The sequence below is a fragment of the Silene latifolia genome, chromosome X (genome assembly GCF_048544455.1).
Source record: "Silene latifolia isolate original U9 population chromosome X, ASM4854445v1, whole genome shotgun sequence".
In the NCBI taxonomy this organism is placed as follows: domain Eukaryota; kingdom Viridiplantae; phylum Streptophyta; class Magnoliopsida; order Caryophyllales; family Caryophyllaceae; genus Silene; species Silene latifolia.
This window is the reverse complement of record NC_133537.1, coordinates 137,332,267-137,348,452: the sequence shown is the minus strand read 5'-3', so window position 1 is coordinate 137,348,452 and position 16,186 is coordinate 137,332,267. Positions and strand designations below refer to the sequence as shown.

The following is a 16,186-nucleotide window of genomic DNA, read 5'->3' as shown; positions in this document are numbered from 1 at the left end:
TTTGAGAAGGGCGTCAGTTGTGGCAGGCGAAGGGAATGGACGGTTGCATTAGGAGGAGCGAGGGAGGAGGAAGGGTGGTCGGCGCTGGCCATTGGGGAGAGTGGTCGCCACCGGCCTGGCCGGTGTGGCAGCAGGTGGGGAGTTAGTCGTAGTCCGTAGTTTCTGTTTTGGATTTTTTGTTAATTTTTTTTTTTTTGGTGAGAAATAGGAGGGATAAAGTCGGAAAAAAATGAAAAAAGTGTGTAGGATATAGTATTTTGTGTGTTGGATTTAGCATGTCCCTTTTTTTTTAACTTGCTATATTATGTCTTGTTTCCCAACACAATAGTGAGAACTCTTTCCATCTCAGTCATGGGGTCACTGATAACTGATCTTGCACGCCAAGCAATATGCTCATCAGGCCGGACAAGAATGGCACCGTGGTCATTCATGTGGCACACATCCCACCACGATGGTAATTCTCGGGAACTCTTCACCTCGACAACATTCGTGAAAGAGCCAACTAGGGACGGTGTTTCGTTCACTCCATTAGCTGACTTCTCCGGCCAGATTACACAAACCTTCACAAGAGCGTTGAATTTCTTGGCCACCTCTAATGTGGTGTGACCCAAATCATAGGATGACTTGACTGGTGCGATTATAAGCAGAAATTCGAGTTTGTCTACCTTCACAAGGTCCAGTGTCGACATAACCTTATAAAAGACAGGAGAGCACGAATCAAACTCAAAAGTACACATGGAGAATAGACCCGACCAAAAGCAAGACTAGGAATTTGAAAAGAACAATCCAAAGTAATCCCGAGCCTGAATTAGACCGATCTGTAAGAACCATGGCCAAAATTGACCCAACTCAAAATGACTAATTCTAAACCAAAATCCTAATAGCCATTCCCAGAAAGTGGTCCGAACCTAAAATGACTCCATAATATCACTCCAAAATAACTCAAACCCAAAATGACCCAACCCTGACATGTTTCTGTCGTGATCTCAGAATTGGTTACAAAGTGCTCACTATGCTGTGGATACTCATATTCAATACCATGATTTGAACAACAGATAGTTATTTTTAGACAAAACGCAAACTCCTGTTAACCAGCTTACCTCGCCAGAGACATTTGATAATGATCTGATTTTCATGTGGGGAAGCCGTGAGCCTGGTTCTGATGATGGAACATAATCTCTTCGTCGGCCAGTGGGAACATATTCAGTGTCATGAATGACAGTTCTGTCAGATACAAGAGCTCCTTCCACGTACCTGCAACATAAAAGAGTCCTTTATCAACAAAGAAATACACAACGTAAAGGGTTGACAAGTGACCAAAGTAGCAAGAGGTGGTATATCTGAAAGGGGTAGAGACTTTGGAGCTTGGATGGTACTTAAATTACCTGAAACCAAGATCTTCTGCTGGAAATTGCAACTGGAGACTTTTTCCTTCTTCAAATATACGCTTCAATCTGGTAAGCCTTGATGAACCAATCGAGTTTCTTTCGTTTAGAACTGTTTCTGAAAGCTGTGCCCGGCCTATACTGAATATTCCATCCAGAACAACTCTCTGAACTCCAGAGGGTAAGATAGAGCCAAGATCATCCGTAACTAATTTATGGACTGACAAAAGAAAGAACAGTCTTGTCAAGTTGTACTCCTTTTGTATCATTCATTTGTTTACTTACGTTTCTAGGTTGGATTTTTTTACAAGCATATGCAAGTGCAGTTGGGGTTATAATGAGTGTGATTAGTGTAGCAATGATGGGTCCACTAGTCATTTGGCCAGAACTTCGAAAATAAATGAGGGCAACGGAGTTGTTTTAGCACAAAAAAACTTATTTAAATAGGATACGAAAACAGCTGTCTAAGATTTAAACTAATGGGTGAGTAATTTGGAAGTTACACACACAATTGGTCAGACAATGACACACGACCCTAAGAGGAGTAAAAATTCTAATAGAAGGCAGTCTTATTACAAAAATACTTAAAAAGGAATTAAGTAGTTCTTTTATACAGGTATACAGGTAAATAACATGCAATTACAGTTTCTTATGTAAAACCGCCTTTCAAGATACTTTTACAACAAAAAGGACGGGGGAGAGAGCAGTAGATTGATTGAGCACCTGAATTTGCAACAGTAGGGTCAAGCCCAAGAGCAGCAGGAACCTCCATGGCTGCTCTAAAATTTTGAACACTGAGTGCCGTGTTAAAAAGGGCAATCTAGACAGCATGCAAACAGTTAAAAGCTTAAGATGAGTGGAATTAAGTTACAGAAGAAAAATAAAATGCAGAACAATGCAATACCGGGCGTCGTTCTGTTTCAAATGTGTTGAGAAGTGTGACTGGAGCAATACCATTGACAACAGCGGCTAGCTTCTAAGCAAGATTATGAGCATCCTGGATTCCAGTGTTCATTCCTGTCCATATCACATGGGTAGTTATGTAACAGCAGATCACACTCAGCAAGCAGAAGAATGCAATTAAGTTTTTCATTGTTAGATTCAATAAATTAGTATGTTTGCAGAACAGCCTTACCAAAACCGCCAGCTGGAGGGAAACGATGAACGGCATCGCCAGCTAGGATGATTTGGTTGTTACAGGACAAGAACTTGTCAGCTACTTCAGCATGCATTACCCAAGGCTTAAAATCAATGACAGTTATATCTTCAAGCTCATGACCAACTAATTTAAAAATTAATTGTTCACACATCTGAAGCAAATTGAACACATGCAAACATCTATCAAAACTCCAGAAATAATGCAAGCAGGGGGAAAAAAAGGCTCCTCACATCATACTACAAGAACATAACCCCAGTGCCTCAATGGCTTCCACCAAGAGGAGGGTAAAAGGGATTGGGTGAATGTAGCCTTAACCCCATGTTACAAACCCAGGGAGGCTGTTTCCACATGACCAATAGTGAAAATTGCGTTATAGAATGCATCTACACAAGAAGCACAGAGAGTTTACTGATCCTTGTTTATTCGTTCCACCATAATCCAAAGCCAAACAATAGTACGAGTCTTTTTGTGCCGTTGAAAAGTGGAAACATCATGATACCTCACTGAAAAACAATAATCTCACATGCATTTATCATCTATGCAGTGATAGTTTCCTTGTTCTTATGGATACTGACAGTTTGATTTTTACCTAGGCAGAATAACATCCTGACAGCAATGAACATATGAATTACCTTGGGTTTAAATTCTTCAAGTTTCTACTGTGGAGGGTAATATGGTACCTAAAGGCCATTAAAAGTGATCATAAAGAAGTCAATGAGACATTCAAAAACAAGGTAGATCCAGAAAACAAATGATGGCATCATCTGAGTTCAATATACCTGCAAGACAAATTCGCCATGTTGAAGGTCATGAGCAACCAGAACCCCTATTGCTTCAGTATTGAAAATAAAAAAGAGCATGCCAGGTCTTTCTTTGAGCAAGTAGCGCCCCAGGTCTCGGCTTACAAAATGTACACTGACCAACTTTTGCAAGTCTCTTTCACCTTCCATCGCAATTCCAGCAAGCTTTCTCACTGTACTTCCGGCACCATCTGTGCCAACAAGAATACCACACTGGATATCTCTTTCCAGTTTCTGTCCATCCTTATGGAAAGAACAAGTGACATTAACACAGTTTTCGGTCATGGTAATGGACAAACACTCATGTCCCATAAGAATCTCCCTCTCTTCAACATGTCTATCAAATTTGTCGCCTTGATGAAATCTGAAGTAAAGAGTTTTAAGTTTATTTAGCAGACGCTTGGACAACTTGTATTGAGAAAAGTGAGCAACAGTGACTGGGCTGACAACTTGCTCGAAATCTGCATAGAATTAAATTAGATTTTTTTTATATAATAAAGGCAATAAATATAATGGAAGTAGATCATGTAGTGAAATATTTTAGATCACTGCAAACTTCCAGATATATGATACACTTTCTATTGTTTGACATCAGTGATTTTTTTTATCTGTAGCTTATTTGAATCTGTTTGAATCATTATAATGTACTATTCTAAGGGTCTTGATAAATACTTTAATTTGAGTACCATATTGAATGTCTTTAATCAGAAAAAAATCATAAAAAATAAAAAAGGCAGTAGTACAGTATGTATTTTTGTTAAGCTAGCACCATCCGGCTTAGCCGAACAATAAGGATAGCAAAGTAACCTGCAACTGAGTTTTAACACACTTCTATTTTCATGAGTTACCTCTACTCAAATTAGAGCAAATCCTTGTTAGTTAAACTAAGTGCTTATGGGCAATTAGGGTATAATGCTACCATTATTACTTCCTTGGCATGGGTAATAATACTGTAATAGTAGCTGACACTGTAAATATTTTAGATTGTTTACCTCAAGATACAATGTTTGTTTTGGTGGATCTTAAGACGTATTGAAGAGCTCAAAATTTGAAGTTAGGCTTATGATAAGATTTTTTAGACAGTAGTTCTTTTCATTAATTTCCTCCACGTTTTGTAATTTCTTTGATTTCTTCCACTGTTTATTTTTTTTGTTTGTCACTTCCCATGCAAGTGACCCGCCTATTTTTTCCCATCGCTGTTATTGCATTGTTTATTATTTTCCTTAGGTAATATGCCGTTTAGAACGGCAAGAAATCAAAAAACTGGAGGGAGTAATTGTTTTGCTAAATGAGCTGCTACGAAGCTAAATGCGTATTTTATTTGGTTTAATTTATCTCGTATACCTTTTTAAAGTATATATAAGTAGCTTGGGAGTGGCCAGGCACCAAATCTTAAGATGTACTCTGTCCGTCCCGGTCATTTGTTGTCCTTTGATTTTGGCACAAAAACCAAGGAAAGGGGAGGAGGCCATTACTAAATGACAAGTGGAATAAATTGAGTGTGAATGATCAAATTACTCATTAAATTCATTCTTAAAATAGAAAGGACAATAAATGACTGAGACACCCCAAAATGGAAAAGGACAACAAATGATCGGGACAGAGGGAGTACTTAAAAATATCAAATACTCCCTCCAATTCATAATAAACCTTACATTTCATTTTGGCACAAAAATTAAGGAAACACACTACCCCACCATATAATTAAATTTGGACCACACAAATACACTACCCCACCATACAATTAAATTTGGACCACACAAACACTTACCAAAAAAGGAAATAGGGAGGTTATTGTGAATAACCGAAAAAGGAAATAGGGAGGTTTATTGTGAATTGGAGGGAGAATGTATAATATTCATTCACGATAAGGGCTTTTAACGGTGGAGGTAAGAATTAGGGGTTAATGTTTCAAAGACTATTGTGGTACAGTTTTTCAAATAAAATCAACTTTTTAGGTAGCCGGGCGTGGAAGGGATCAAACCCAGTTCCATCATAATCTAAAAGACTAAGGCCATGTTCTTTCTGGCTTTTTAGAGCTGAACTGAGCTGAGCTGAACTGAGCTGAACTGAATGGAGCTGAACTGAACTGAATGGAGCTGAACTGAACTGAATGAAGCTGAATTGAACTGAAATAATCATATTAATAATAATAATAATAGTATTCAATATTATTGTTGTTATCAACTATAATATATTAATATTCATAGTATAATAGTAATATTAAAATTAATATTTATAAGAAAAAAATTATAATATTATATATGAATAATCATAAATTATAATAATGAAAAAATAGTATTTTTCTACTAATAATATTTTTAATAACAATAATAAATAATAAGGTCATATTAATAATGATATTAGTAAAATAATTGTTTAGAATAAAAACACTCAAGTAAGCGTTGCTCGAATTCAGGTCCTGGTAAACACTCAAGCCTATGCTTGCTCTCTTCGAAGGGATCTTTCACGCGTAACAAAGGCCTCAGAGGTTATGCAAAAGGTCCTTCTCTGATGCCTTACGGTAATGGTGGATAGTCGGGACCTTGCTTGAAGCTAAGGTCTCTGTGCCCTCTTGTAGTAGCTCGAGTAGTCTTACTTCTAGAGAGAGGAAGTTGTTGGTGAGAAGTTTTTACCATTGATTGGTGAATAGTGAGATATTTATAGGTTTTATGTGTACCTCATATGATGGTTTGGCAAGCACGGTTACCATATTCGCTATGAATACGCCTTACCGATTCGCGATTCGCTTATAGAAAATGTGTTGCATGTATTTTCAGTAATCAACTTGATAGAATTCGCTTTTAACGATTTGTGATTCGTAGGGTACCAAGCGAATTTTTAACCATGTTGGCAAGCGTGTTGACTTGTAAGACCCCGTATTGGCAAGTGAGTCAAGTCGGTTCGGTGTGCCTCGTTAATAATATTAATAATAAGGGTTTTTCTAACCTATGCCCACTAGGCATAGGATAATAAACCAAAAAAGGAAAGTATTAAATGAGATTTTCATGGGAAATTGTAATATCTCATCACTTTTACTTTTCTTCACAAAAAATACATTTAATACTTTCCTATTTTAGTTTCTTATCCTATGCCTAGTGGGCATAGGTTAGAAAAACCGTAATAATAAATGTTATGAATTTTAATAATAATACCAATAAATGTTATTAATTTCAATAATAATAATAATAATAATAATAATAATAATAATAATAATAATAATAATAATAATAATAATAATAATAATAATAATAATAATAATAATAATAATAATAATAATAATAATAATAATAATAATAATAATAATAATAATAATAATAATAATAATAATAATAATAATAATAATAATAATAATAATAATAATAATAATAATAATAATAATAATAATAATAATAATAATAATAATAATAATAATAATAATAATAATAATAATAATAATAATAATAATAATAATAATAATAATAATAATAATAATAATAATAATAATAATAATAATAATAATAATAATAATAATAATAATAATAATAATAATAATAATAATAATAATAATAATAATAATAATAATAATAATAATAATAATAATAATAATAATAATAATAATAATAATAATAATAATAATAATAATAATAATAATAATAATAATAATATCAACAATAATAATAATAATAACATTAACATTAACATTAACATTAACATTAACATTAACATTAACATTAATAACATTATTATTCATTTTAATAATAATATTCATCATCACATAATAATAATAATAATAATAATAATAATAATAATAATAATATTATTATTAATAATAATAATAATAATAATAGTAATAATAATAAATAAATATATTATTAACAATATTATTAATTATAATTATAATAATAATAAATAATAAATAATATTAATATTAAAAAAATAGTATTATTGTTAACAAAATTAATAATAACTATTATTTAAATTAGTAAAGCTGAAATGAGTTTGAATTTAATGGAACGAAATGAACGATTTGAACTCGAATCAATGGAGCCGAGCTGAATCAATTGAACTGAATGGAGTCAAATCAATCGAATGGAGTGAATCAATCGAATAGAGCTGAAATTTGAATCGAAATGGGCTGAAAATAAGCCAGAAAGAACATGGCCTAAAACCCAAACATTTAAAATGGAAATGAAACTATGACACATCAGCTCATCATTTCTTTTGAAAAAAGAGTACATATATGACATAAATATATGCCAATTCAAAAAAAAAAAAAAAGTTTTTTCCTTGATGTTTTAGAAAGAGCATCTGATACCTTGCGGTTCCATATGGTCCACTGAGCCAAGGATAGAACCAGAGAGTGATGTACAATATATGAACTTCCTCCAGAGATCCACAGGAGGTTGGAATTGTTGTATCTCATCGGCTAGGCCATCTAGCTTGCGAAATACCTGAGAAGGAAATCTGATGAAAACAGCATTGACATTTCAGGATACCAAAGATTTAATCACTTCAAGTAAATGTCAACTTCATTAACAGTAGCTACCTCCATGGACCTATTGTTGATGAAATGAGCTTGAGGATGTCTAGAAAAGGTTGTGCTCTTCTCTAAGACAGCACATCTGACACCTGATAAGATATATGACACATTGCAGTCACAAAACTAAATAGACTGATGAAGAAAGCAAAAAAATAATGATTTGAGCAGATGTTATAGGGAAAGTGTCACATAAACGACAATGGGGGAGTCATCCCTTGGCGTTTTTTTTTTTTTTTTTTTTATGTAAATTGATTTTTCCACCTAATTGTTCTTTAATGTTATCCTCTCTCTCTCAATCGCCAAAAAATACATCAAGCGGGAAAAAAAAACAAAAAACTTTCATTCACTAACCATTTGTTTGGAATTTGGATAGCAAGGAGGGGAAAGAGGGAACCGGGGGGGTTAGAATGAAACAATGTCATTTTCCTACCAAATCTTTCATATGTAAGGACTTTAATTTGCCATTTAGGAGGTAAATGGAGGGATCCAACTCAACTCTGCTAACCAAATCAAGTCGTCACCCCCTTCCCTCCAAAATAATCTCATCCAAACAACGGGTAATAGTAAATACCGACTAAAGACGAAAATCATAAGGATTTGAAATTTTCAAGTTATTAGATTAGAGGCTTGGTGGAACATGGTTAGAGAAGAATTAGGTACACAATTTAAAAATTGGGAATTTCTAGGAGGTTAGAATGGAATAATGTTTGGTTTTTCTAATGTGTGCACTCGATAAGAAGGTAATTAGAGAAAAATTCTTAGGAATATATTATTAGAAATTGATGTTGAAAGTAATATTTACCATAATTAATAAAATAACCGGTAAATATTTCTGTAATTAGCTTGTGAATGTGTGCACTAAGAGGACGTGTTAGAAAAACCGAAGAAGGTTATTCTTAAAGCGTCAAAAACATAATCAGTGTGGCAAATTGGCAATATTGAAAATGGAAAGTTGTCCTGTATTTGTAAAGGCTAGGACTTGTTTAGAGCTACAGCAATCATAAGTTTATTGCTATGCCAGTAGACCAATTGGGAAGAGTGAATATAAAAGTAAAAAAGAAGGATATTAATTGTACTCCCTCCATTCAACTCCACAAGGCCATTATACTTTATCACGTTTACCAACGCGGCTTTTACTAGTCAAATATCTTTAGTTACATATTTGCAAAAATTATAAAAGTTAGATATTTTTAACGTACTCTTAAAGACGAATCAAATAAGATTTCACATGAATATATTTTCACTTATGTATCAAGAGAAAATTGAAGTTGAATGTCCGCTTATGAATAGTGTGCAAAAGAGATAATGACCTTGTGGAGTTGAATGGAGGGAGTAGTACCTAATTTAGTGAGAAGTATAGAGAGAAGTAAACCAACAGGACCTGCACCGACAATGAGAAGAGGCAGAACAGAGTCATGTTTCTGGAAATGCATTGCTGATAATCCTCTGTTGTGCATATAAAGCATCCCAAGTTTGATCCTTGTTCCATTTGGATTAAGTCGGCGAAACAAGTTCATAATTAAGAGGGAGGGAGGGAGGGATATTGTTGTTAAACCTAGAAAACAAAGCAGCAATAGATTAAATGGCAGGTTTAAGTAGAAAATAGAGGTTTGTAATGGTATGAGGGGTGAGTAGTTCTAAATCATGTAATCAACCATACCAATTACCATACATAGAGAAATACAATTAGAATTACCTTAATTAATCACCCAAGACCTCCACGTCGCCGGATAAATAATGCTCTGTGTGTTACAAAGAGGAGGCGGATTTAAATAAAGCTGGTTGCCTGATGCCTAATTTTATGCTACCTTTTCCACACTCTTCTTTTTCCCTTTTTCAACAAGTTTTCCAATCTCTACATCACCTTTCACCATGAATTGGTCGTTGCCTGGTTTGGGTAATATACTTGTGTTTTTTGTAATCTTTTTCTTTTCATGACAAGTTTGACTCGGACTCGAGCAAACCCGATTCGACCGAACTCGGAAATTTTACAAACCAAAACCAACCCGACCCAAACCCATAATCCTACATAACCTGGTGATTAGTACCCGACCCGAAATTGACCCAATTAAATTGATGATCCGACAATTATTAAGCTCAATATTAATAAAAATGGAAGTGATCGAGTTTTAGATTGATACGTTTGACCTAATAATGAAATATTTAAATCAAATAATGGTCAAAATTTAAGCTAAGGCGATAAAGCAACCAAACCCGATAATGACCCAACCCTGCCCTATACGTTATTTGGCACGAAATTACACAACCTGAACCCGACTCAACCCGAAAGGGTAGGTTGACCAAATATCACCTCACCTAACTCTTTCACATATATTTTTTTTTTCATAAACTTTCCATATCATGCCCCTTTTCTAAACCTAATCAAATTAACTCTTACATATACCTATTTTCCCAAAATCGATTTTACTTACTCCATAAACTTAATCAATGGATTATAATACCTTCGATCGTTGCATAATCACTCATGTTAATTCGTTTACAAGCATTAAAATATTGATGAAATTAGACTTCTATTAAAAAAAATACAAATTCTCATTATAGACGGACACTATCCGTCTACAGCTATAGACGGATAGTGTCCCTCTCACAAATTAAGGTGGGTAGTGCAAGTGGTTGGGAAATGGATACCTCCACTTGCAGTATCCACTTTAATTTGTGAGAGGGATACTATCCGTTTATAACTATAGACGGATAGTGTCCGTCTATAATGAGACGGACTGTAAAAAAAAAAAAAGAGTCAGTAAATTTTAACAGAAGAATGGAGCAAGATTTTAAAAAATTTAGCTGAAAAAGCTTATTATCAAAAAGGAATGCTATGTGATTAATTCCGTAGAAAATTCGTGAAATTAAAAGTACAAAAATTGTAAGTTTTATAGTCTAAAATTAACATGTTCTAGTCTTATAATGAACATGTATAAACTGAATGCGGAAGCGATAAAAGAGATCGATTACTTACCTCCAGCCATTGCTTGAAATAATTGATCCGTCTTAATGATTAACCCAATTTCTTATGCCCCAAATCTGACTTGGCTTCCAAACCCTCAGCCTCACAATTTAAATGGTGTATTTTCTTAATGAGGTAAGTTTGGTGAACCTAATCAGAATAAATATGTTCCTCTTATATAGACTCTTGCCATCAAAGAAGCAATTGAACAGTTTCCTAAATTGTGAGTGGTAACTTATGGGAGACAATAGTGGAAACAAAATCCTAGGTAAATTGCACCATACAATGGACCAACTTAATTTCCATAAAATAACTTAATTAAATACTAATATAATACTTATTTGATTTATGTAAATATCTTACATTCTCCCACTTGGTCCATTTAACAAGAGACACAATATATGGATCATGGCGACGAATTCCCTTAGAGCAAGAATTAATCTTCCATGTATCACAATATATCAAGTCGCTCACACCACACACATTTAACTTAATGAGTAAACCCCACGCTTACTCGAGGTTCAAACAAAATGATATTTCTCAACATAACTTTAATAAATATGCGCATATAAATCCAAATGAGAAAATATCCAACTTAATAAAAGTTTCTTACAAAAACTTAATGAATGTACTGCATAATGGAACCAAGTCCCGTTCTCACTACATGATTCTTGAAAGTCTTAATTGGCATGCCTTTAGTCAATGGATCTGCAATCATCAACTCTGTGCTAATGTGTTCAATGATCACTTTCTTTTCCTGAACACGCTCCTTTATGGCTAAATACTTTATGTCGATGTGTTTACTTCGACTTTCACTTTTATTATTCTTAGCCATAAACACAGCAGCTGAATTATCACAATACATTCTTAGCGGCCTACAAATAGAGTCAATAACTCTAAGCCCAGATATGAAATTTTTGAACCAAACACCATGTGAGGTAGCCTCAAAACAAGATACGAACTCATCCTCCATAGTAGAAGTAGCCGTCAAGGTTTCCTTAACACTCCTCCATGACACAGCTCCATCAGCTAGCATAAACACATATCCTGATGTGGATTTACGTGAATATATGCAACCAGCGTAGTCGGAGTAACCTACTACTTCAAGATTCTCAGTCCGTCTAAACATAAGCATGTAATCCTTAGTACCTTGAAGGTATCTCAACACTTTCTTTGCAGCCTTCCAGTGATCAAGACCTGGGTTACTCTGATATCTTTTTAACACTCCAACCGCATATGCAATGTCGGGTCTAGTACAGACCTGAGCATACATAATACTACCAACAGCTGAAGCATATAGAATATTCTTCATTTGTTCTCTTTCAATGTCATTCCTGGGGCACTGGTCCAAGCAGAACCGGCCACCTTTCACAATTGGTACTACACTTGATGTACAATCTTTCATCCTGAATCTTTCAAGTACTTTATTGATATAGGCCTCTTGAGACAACCCAAAAATGCCTCGAGATCTATCTCTATGTATCTTAATGTCAATGACATAAGATGCCTCACCCATATCCTTCATATCAAAATTACTTGAAAGAAATTGTTTCACCTCATGTAGCAACCCTTTATCATTGGTGGCTAGCAAAATATCATCCACATACAACACTTGAAAACAAACTTTACTCCCACTGACCTTAAGATATATACATTGATCCATTATATTTTCTTCGAAACCGAATGAAGAAATAACTTCATGGAATTTCTTATACCATTGGCGGGAAGCTTGTTTTAAACCGTATATGAATTTATTTAGCTTACAAACCAAATGCTCACCATCTTTAGAGAAGAATCCTTCAGGTTGTTTCATATAAACCAAACTGAGTTTCTACATTATAATAACTATAAATACTAGAAAATATTATTCTCAGTAAACAACTGAGTTAACTATAAAATAACTACATTTCATCATTAAAATGACCAAGTATATACATCAATTTTTCCATTGAACGTCAATTATCCGCGTCTATCGTGACTTGACCTGCAAATCACAAAAAAACAGAATATAAGTTATCAAAACACCCAAGAAGTAACTAGAAGATACAATAGCTGAGTTTTAATAATACAATAACTGGCTTAAAATAATACAATAATCGAGATGTAATATTACAATAAGTAACGAGTGAACAAGAAATTTGAATATATTTGAGTTTCATCTCAATGCAATAACACAATTTATTTATTACAATAACTGCATTTCTACATTACAATAATTAAACATACCAGAGCTTCTACATTACAATAATTGGGTTTCTACAATACAATAACTGATTTGCTGCATTTGAATAACTATTAAATAACCACGTTTCTTCATTACAATAACCGAGTTTCTATATTCAACTAGACATTTTAACAAGCAGTTGGTGTGCTACTCTAGATTACCAACAAATTTTCAGAATAATGATAATAAATCATCAATCAAATGCCAAAGGTATGATAAACAAGTATACTAACAGAGTAGCAATTGAAATAACTCGAAAAATAACATATATTGAGTTATATAATCTACTCTTACCTTTATTATGTCGATTTGCGCTAGGATTTCTGCAAATTTTGGGCAAAAACTGACGATTGATACGTGTATCAATCAAATTGAATGAAGATAATGAATTAATTTCGTGTTTTTGACTTGAATTACTCCGGTTTCGTAAAGATTTTACTGGATTATGCCATGAATTATTTGAAGAAAATAAGAATAAAGAGGTGAAGAATGAAGAAAGCTGGAGAAAAAAAGGGAAAACGTAAGATTATGTAGAAGAGAGAGAAAAAAATGAGTGTGTGCATTTTTTTGGGTCTAATCTCAGCCCTTGATTTTGTTAGATCCAATGGTATATAAATGCGGGGGTAACTCACGAAAAGTGGCAAACTCACCGGATCTTGTCTGTCTCTCTCTCTCTCTCTCTCTCTCTCTCTCTCTCTCTCTCTCTCTCTCTCTATATATATATATATATATATATATATATATATATATATATATATATATATATATATATATATATATATATATATATATATATATTAATAAGATCAAATGAGTCCTTCTCTTACATGTGAGTTCATAAGCCTCATTATGGGCCTTTGGATTTGAAAATGGAGGGCTAAGATGAGAACCAAAAAATTAAGGTTAATACTCTAATTTTGCCATCTTCCTTTAATTTTCTCATTAACTACATTAATCCTCCTCATCTTTCATTCATTATCTCATTATCACATCTCCTCATTCTCTCTCTAGATCTCACTTCTCCATATTCTCTCAAAAAAAAAAACCAAGAAAAAAAACCCCCAAAAAACCAAACAAATAAAAAGCCCCAAAAATCCAAATAAATCATTTACTCATCTATTCCTCATTCACCATCCACCTACCACCACCCACCGGAAACCACCACAGTCGCCAACCGCCACCGCCGCCGCCTCCAACGCCGCCACGACGTCAATTTTTTTTTTTGATGTTTTAATTTTAATCTTGGTGTTGTTTTTATTATTTTTTCTCAAATATCGTCTTGCTATATAATATTGTTTCAAATTTGTGATTTTTTTTATTTTAATCTTTGATCTACTAAAATAGATCAATTTTCATTGACCTTTTTTTTTTTACATTTCCGTTTTTTTTTTCAATTTTGATGTTTTGGTCTTTTGTTTTCCGGTTATTGGCATTCTTACAAATTATTGTTTTCCGGTTATTTAAAATTTTGTCTTGGTATTGTGTGATTTAGGATCTATTAAAATTATTTTTTCTGTTAAAATTACACTTTTTTCCGTTAAAATTACATATTTTTCTGTTAAAATTACACTTTTTTCCGGCTAAAATTACATTTTTTTTCCGTTAAAATTACATTTTTTTCCGTTATAGTTACACTTTTTTTCCGGCTAAAATTACACTTTTTTCCGTTAAAATTACACTTTTTTCCGTTAAAATTACACTTGTCTTCATTAAAGTTATATTTATCTCTATTATTAAAGTTACACTTATCTCTACTAAGGTTACCATCTCAATGACTAAAGTTACGCTTTTGGACTAAAGTTAGACGAATTTGGACAGAAATTACACAAATTTGGACTAAAATTACACAATTTGGACTAACTAATGAAGTTATTTGTAATTTACACAATTTGGACTAAAGATACACAAATTTGGACTATAGTTATACATTTTGGACTAAAATTACACTTTTATCGACTAAAATTACACTTCCGTGGACTAATATACACTTTTATAGACTAAAGTTACACATTTGTGGATTAAAGTTACACATTTGTGGACTAAAATTACACTTTTTTGGACTAAAATTATACTTTATGGACTAAAATTACACTCATAAAATGATAAAAGATATACACTATTAATGTACTAAAGTTACACTTTAGTGGTTAATGATTGAAATTGCACAATATCAATGACTCAAAATAAATGAATTGTGTAACTTTATACGAAATTTAGTCATAAATAGTGTAATTTTTAGTCCAAATTTAGTCGTAAATAGTGTATTTTTAGTCCAAATTATGTAATTTCAGTTCACAATTGTGTAATTTTAGTCAAAATTGTGTAATTCTAGTCCAAATTGTGTAACTTTAGTCCAAATTGTATAACTTTAGTCAAAATTTTACCTTTAGTCCAAATTATGTAATTTCAGTACAAATTGGTGTAATTTTAGTCCAAATTATGTAATTTTATGTAATTTCAGTCCAAATTGGTGTAATTTTAGTCCAAATTATGTAATTTCAGTCCATTAGTCAGTCCAAATAGTCCAAATTAGTCGAAATTAGTTAGTCCAAATTAATGTAACTTTAGTCCAAGAGTATAACTTTAGTCATTGTGAGGATAACCTTTAACAGGAAAAAGTGTAATTTTAACGAAAAAAAGTGTATTTTTAACAGTAAAAAGTGTAATTTTAACGAAAAAAAGTGTAATTTTAACAGGAAAAAGTGTAATTTTAACGAAAAAAAGTGTAATTTTAACGAAAAAAAGTGTAATTTTAACCAAAAAAAGTGTAATTTTAACAGAAAAACTGTAATTTTAACAGAAAAAAGTGTAATTTAAAAAAAAAATAGTGTAATTTTAACAAAAAAAGTGAAATTTTAACTGATATTAACAAGGCGAGATTTGTAAAATCTGAAAAAATATAGTCCGTATAACCTAGCAAAAAAATATACAACACCCACAACATTAATATATAATTACAAAAATAAAAAACCAAGATAAACACCAACAATATTATATCTTAAATAATAAAAAACAAAAATAAAATAAAATAAAATAAAAAACGGAAAAAAAATAAATCTGGAAAAAAAACAAAATAAAACCTAGCAAAAACATAATAAAAACCAAAACACCGAAATAAAAACCAAAATACC

General features: G+C 32.6%; 1 pseudogene; it reads right to left on the bottom strand.

The window, feature by feature from the left end:
- Positions 1-230: 230 nt before the first annotated feature.
- On the bottom strand, positions 231-10,853 carry LOC141618436 (uncharacterized; annotated as a pseudogene).
- Between the last annotated feature and the right edge of the window lie 5,333 nt (positions 10,854-16,186).